A 5,944-nucleotide genomic window follows, 5' to 3' on the forward strand; every position below is an offset into this window, starting at 1 on the left:
TCAAACCAGCGTGTTGCCCCAGCACGGCAAGGTGCTGGCCACATTTTGGCTTCTGTTGGAGAAAGTCATCCAGGGGACATGACCTTCAGTTGACCCCTGGGCTGGCAGTGGGCAATCGGAGGCTCATCACCCCCTCCCCTGTCCTTGCAATGTATATTCCAAACACTGTTCTGGCACGAGGAGTCTGCTTCAAGGATGCAGCCCTGAGAGAGCAAAGTGCTGCTGAGACCATCTGGACGATATACTACTGACCCCTATTGCGGGTTGTGTGTAATATAAACTTGTAAGATTCTGGCAGGCAGGTGGAGAGATCCACTTGCCTTGCAGGGCCCAGGGCAGACCTTGTAAGTTCCCTTGCTTATCACCCCCACCATGCACCCATCTGGAGACGTCTGCCTCCTCCTTTGGTCTCTCCTTGCCCTCTGCATTTGGGAGTCCAGTTTTGATCTCCCGCAGCCCCCGGGCAGCTCTTAAGGTTTCCAACCAACAGCTTGTGTGCCATCTCTTTTCTTTTTTCGCAAGGCTAACAGTTGCTAAGAAACCTTTTTGAAACCCTAACAGTCACCCGATGAGGACTATTAAGAATCAATGCCTTCCGGTGAGGACCACGACACAGAGAGTCTAATTTGTGGAGTTGCATATAGACTGACGTGGGCTCCGAGTCCTGGTGAGTAAACGTCCTTTGTAACATCGCTCCTTCCCCTTAATACCTGGGGAGTATGGTTGCAGGTTCCTGGCAAATTGTGCTGCAGACTAACATAATGAAGCCTAGAGCCAACGAGATTCTTCCTTAGATACTAAAAGTGCCTGTGTTGTAAATAATAATGTCATCATCTATTTCATAGAAAGCACTTTCCTGAAGAGCTGCATGTTAATTTCAGCACATTGGCAGGAATTCATTTGGGTAGTGGTGGGGGTGGTCTTTGATGATGATTTTTCATCTTCTATGAACTTGACAGGTGTCTCAATTAGGAAGTGAATAACCACCACCATCCCTTCACACACACACACACAGACACACACACACCGCACCCCTCCCCACCGGGAACCCTTACGGAAATGCTTTCTCAACCACATGTTCTAAATGGGGACATGTTGTCAATAATCACACTTCTATTAGGAGGCAGTGACTCTATTTACTGAGTTGACATACCCAGAGGAAAGTGGCTCTCTTCCTTTAGAGAGGAAAATGAACCTGATTCTCCCCCTTCTTGTACATATTTTTCAAAGGCTTGGGAAACGGGTGTGGGCAATGTTCCAGGCGGGAACAGCAAGGGAATTGGGTTTGGTTGACGTTCACAGGGATAGCAGGTTTAAAGTTTGGGATCTGGCAAATAAGCCACAAAGGGTCCTTCTATCAGGTTGGCTTCTTTCCTAAGCAGGCCCCCTGCACTCTCCTTGTGACAATCAGGGGACAGTCTCTGTTAAGTAAAGCCTGGAATAGCAGCCAGAGTGAATCTCCCCTGAGGACTGGACTCAAATATTCTGGTGACAGGCAATAGTTTACAGAGATCGGAGACAGATTCTAAAATGGACTTTTCTGTCTAGATTTTGTCTCTTTTCACGAAGGTGTTTTTTTCTGTTTGTTTTGTTCTGTCTCTCTTGTTTAAAATCGAATTTAAATGTGTCTGAACAACCCCAACTCTGGCGGGAAGGTGTCTGTGACCTATCCTCCTACCAGGCCCTTGTCCTAGGCTCCCAGCCCTGATGCTTGCTGGGAGGTGCCAGCTGCTCGGTGGGGTGCAGTGGGGGTGGGCAGGCAGGAAAGCAGAGGTTAGGAGTCTGGCATTCTGCACCCAGCCCTGGCTTTCCCACTTGCTGACCATGTAACCTTGGGACAAAGACCTTAACCTCTCTGAGCCTCAGCCTCTTGGACCTAGGCAGGCCTGCTGGAAGGGTCCTTTCCAATTCTGATTTAGTGCCTAGAAATATCCCGATCCCTCTGTGTGGTCCTGACAGCAGAAACTCCATTGTTTGTCCCTGTTGTATGCATTTCTTTCCTCCCTTTGTTTCACACCAAAGGTCTTGCATAAGAGTTTAGTAAGTTCTTCAAAACAGCCTGTAAATAGTTTTTGGGTGTTTCTCATGCTTCTTGCTGCTGTAGGTGCTGGGAGATGCTGCAGGAGTGAAGGCCCCTTTCTGCCCTGGAGTTTACCGTTCAATGTGCGGAGATAGGCAAAAACCAAATACATAATGTAATGTCAGATGGACAGGGAGTCTGGAGGCCTATTTTAGGCAGGCACTATCTGCAGCGGTTACAACACAGACCCTGGACTCACATTTCTTGGGTCAAAAGCCAACCGTGTAGCATCCCTTGCTGCGGTACTGTGGGCATCTGGTTTCATCGCTTTGGGCCTCAGTCCCTCCCTCTGTTGTGTGGGCCTCGTAGTATCACCTAGAGATAGAGTTACAGGAGATCAGTCACTCCAGTGGTTTAGCAACTATTCCCAGATTGTCTGCGAGATGCTACATATGCTTTGAGCATCTGTGAAGAGACGACTTTAGAAAAGACAAGCTTAGTGGGTATATTGTAGGCATCAGATGTCAGCCATCATTAGTTCTCACACACCAATGCTTGTGTTTGTAGAGGCTCACACAGTGGTGGTGGGTGTGGGTCGACCCACATGCCACACTGCCGTCTTTTGGGAACCTCGTTCCGATGGCTCTGATGCATTTAGACTAAACAATCTCACACCTTGTCCAGGTGGGTTTGGGACATCATACAGCCCGCGATTCAGTGAGTCTCCGAGGGCTGGCATACTCCTGGATATGCCGGGTCAGTGTCGGCCTGGTTCATTTTTTGCTGGAACAGGGTCATTCTGTGCTAGTCTTTCAGAAGACAGGAGGTGACATTCTTCCAAGAGAAGGCACAGTCAGCCAAACTCCCTGTCATTTTGAGAAAACTTGCAAAGGAGTTCAGTAACCACCTCCCCACCATGCTTTTTCGGTTAAAGAGAACCCACTATGTCATTTTATTGGTGGCCCAACTTTTGGGTGCTTTGAAAATGCCCGGAGAAGCCCCTGACTGAAGCCCAGTGGAGGGGAGGGTGGTGGAGACAACATTTCCCTGCCAACCCTCCAGGTGACTGCAAGGTGTATACTTAGTTAATGCAATGAAAAAAAAAAAAAAAACAACAACAAACACACACAGGGGCGTGTGGAGATCTAAATTCAGTGTAGCAGCTTTGGTGCAAATCCTGTTTTGGGGGCTATTGGAGTCAAACTCAAGCAGAGGAAAGAAGTGGGATAAATGAGAGAGGGCCAACTGATTCCAGCTGGAATCACCTGAGTGGAGAGGGCAGATTTGGAAATGCTGAAGGGCAAGGACCAGAGGCTGGAAGCCCAGGAAGCAAGGCCGGACTGCACCACAACCGGTGAGATGTCTGGGGGGCTCCGTGAGCAAGGGGCCAGCCGACTCCAGAGACCCACGCGCGAGCTCCAGATGCGGGAGGGTGGCTGAGGCTAGGTGTCCAGGCCTTGCACTGCACTGGATCTGGGCGTGCGGTGTGCCCTCCTGTAGAACGCAGGGAAGGCCCCCGCGAGGTCTTAGAAGGACGCAAGTGGCAGGTCCTAGGGCCTGGGAGAGTCCCAAGGAAAGACCTTCAGGAACTTGGGATGTGCCCCTGCCTGGGCCTGGTCTGCTGCCTCTTCCTACCCCCTGGGCTTCTTTGACTTCAGTTCCTCCCAGGGCCCTCTCCCGGGGGTCCTTACCCTGGGGCCAGTGGCTTGCCACCGCGCCTTCCCAGCTCAGTCTTGGTCCCAGGCAAGTCCCAGGTAGTAGAACCACCCCGGACGCGCGCCTGGCTAGAGGGCTCAGTCGGGGAAGGGAAGGGCGAGATGGCCCAGGCACCATGGAGGGGCGATCCTGATCAGACTGTGTCTCAGTTTGCCTTGGAGTGGAAGCCACTTAGTCTGTCCCTACCTAGCCCCTGTGAATCCCCCCTTCCCTGGAGGGCAGATTCGAACCGCAGCTCCTGCGCACTCACGCCTGAAAAAGCCAGGGGCTGAGCCGCCTCTTCGCCCGGAACAGGTCTGAGCCGCGCCTCCCTCCCAGAGAGGGCGCGAGAGGTCCCGCAGCCATCCTCCACCTGCTGGAAACCGGAGCGGTGCCTTCAGCCCCAGAGGCTGTCGACGCTCCCGCCTCCCCGCCCGCTAGCCTAGCTCAGCTCTGCACCCCCGCCCCTCAACTCGCTCCCGCCAGCCCTGCCCACTCACCTCTTCCCCGCCCCCGCCTCTCGGGAGCTCGCGACCTTTCCACCCCTCGTTTCCCCCTCCCCCCTCCGCCTTTCCTCCTGCCCTCTCTTCATACCAAAAGCGTTGCTTGGCTCTCTCCTGGGGACTTAGCAAGCTGGAGAGCTGAGAGGGATCCTGAGAGCGGGCGCAGGGCGGCTAGTCCGGAGCCGCCGGCCTAGTCGAGGCACGGACCGACCCACTCTCCGCTGCTCTCCGGCCTCCGCCTCTCCCTGTAGGGGGCCGGAAGTGCACCCAGCGCTTGCCCCCACTCGTCCTCCCCCAGCCCGGCCAGGCGCGCTCCTCCCCGCCTGGCCCCTCCCCTTAGGCGCGCTGCGCTTGGCGCCGGGGAGGCGAACGCGGGCTGAGCCCAGCGCCGGGCCGCCCACCAGCGAGAGCCCCGCGCCTCTCCCTGCCTGTGCGGCTGGAGGCGGCTCGCAGCCCCCGGCAACAACCTCGGCAGCTTCCGCCGCGCCTGGAGAGGCAGGCGGCTGGCGGAGCCCAGGCTGGGAGACATGATTCGTAGCGTCCTCCGGCTGCTCCTCGGCAGCTTCCTCACCGAGCTGTGCGCCCGCGTGTGCCCGGCGCAGGAGCGAGCGGGGCACGGGCAGCTGGCTCAGCTGGGCTGCGAGGTAGTGCTGGCGCGGGGAGGAGGGCGTGCAGCCGCTCTGGGGGCCGCCTCGGAAGAGGCCAGCGAGGGCGCGGGGGTCTGGGACGCGTCCCCTACCCGAGCGCCCACGCCGAACTTCTGCCGCGGCTACTTCGGTATCAGGGACCAGTGGGACCAGCCATTCAATTGTTCCTCGGGCGACTTCATCTTCTGCTGAGGGACTTGTGACTTGCGGTTCTGCTGCACATTTTAAGAAGCGGCGACTGAACCAGAGCACCTGCACCAACTCGGACATTCCGCTGTGGCTCAACACCCGCAAGCCCCCCGGGCGCAAGGACGGCCCCCTGCACCACCCCCACGAAGGACAAGACCAACCGGATCCTTTACATCATGTGCGGGGTGCTGGCCGTCACGCTTGTAGGCATCCTCACCAAGCTGGGGCTGGAGAAAGCGCACGGAGGCAAAGGAAGCCAAGTCCAGGTAGGCTGCCTCCCCTCCACCCAACTCCGTCGCCTCCCCTCCAGGCGCCGCTCTCCCTCCTCTTCCCTCTCCACCTTTCCTTGGGCAATGGCGCTCCCCCCACCCCCCCAGCCCCCATCTCCGCTGGCGGAGATCGCCTGAGCAGCCAATTTCGGCTCCACGCGCGGAGAAGGGCGCTAGGCTCCGCACAGGTGTGGACTTGAGCGCGTGTGTGTATGTAGGGGGTGGTCTCTGCACCACCCCTCACCGTCTCGCTGCCCTTTCCCACCTAGGATTCAAGCAGATCTGAGACACACACAGGCCGGGAGCTCAGGGCCCCGGAGTCTTGGGTTTTGGCGAAGGGTCTACCTCTCGGATTCCAGATGCCAGCTTCTAGGTAAACAGGGCAGGCGGCCCGAAAAGGAAGGGCGGCACGTGTGAGGGAGGGTAGCAGTGTGTGCAGCCTGCAACTCGTAAAGGTCGCGAAAAAGAAGCGAGGGAGGTGGAGAGAGAGAGGGGAGGGCGAGAACAAAAGCCTTGCCTGGAGCGGCCTCTTCTCTCTCTCCCTGAGCTGTTAGGTTCCTGAAATTGGGACCTTGGTTGCCTTCCAGCCACCAGGACCCCTGCCCGCTTTCCGCTGTCGCC

The 5,944-nt window shown here is 56.5% G+C and overlaps 1 pseudogene; it reads left to right on the top strand.

Moving 5' to 3' along the window:
- The first annotated feature begins 4,650 nt into the window (after positions 1-4,650).
- LOC147571027 (protein shisa-9 pseudogene) lies at positions 4,651-5,739 on the top strand (annotated as a pseudogene).
- Positions 5,740-5,944: the final 205 nt, after the last annotated feature.

Source organism: Puma concolor, unplaced genomic scaffold, assembly GCF_028749965.1.
Source record: "Puma concolor isolate L17-30 unplaced genomic scaffold, mPumCon1.1.hap2 unalloc_scaffold_7, whole genome shotgun sequence".
NCBI lineage: Eukaryota > Metazoa > Chordata > Mammalia > Carnivora > Felidae > Puma > Puma concolor.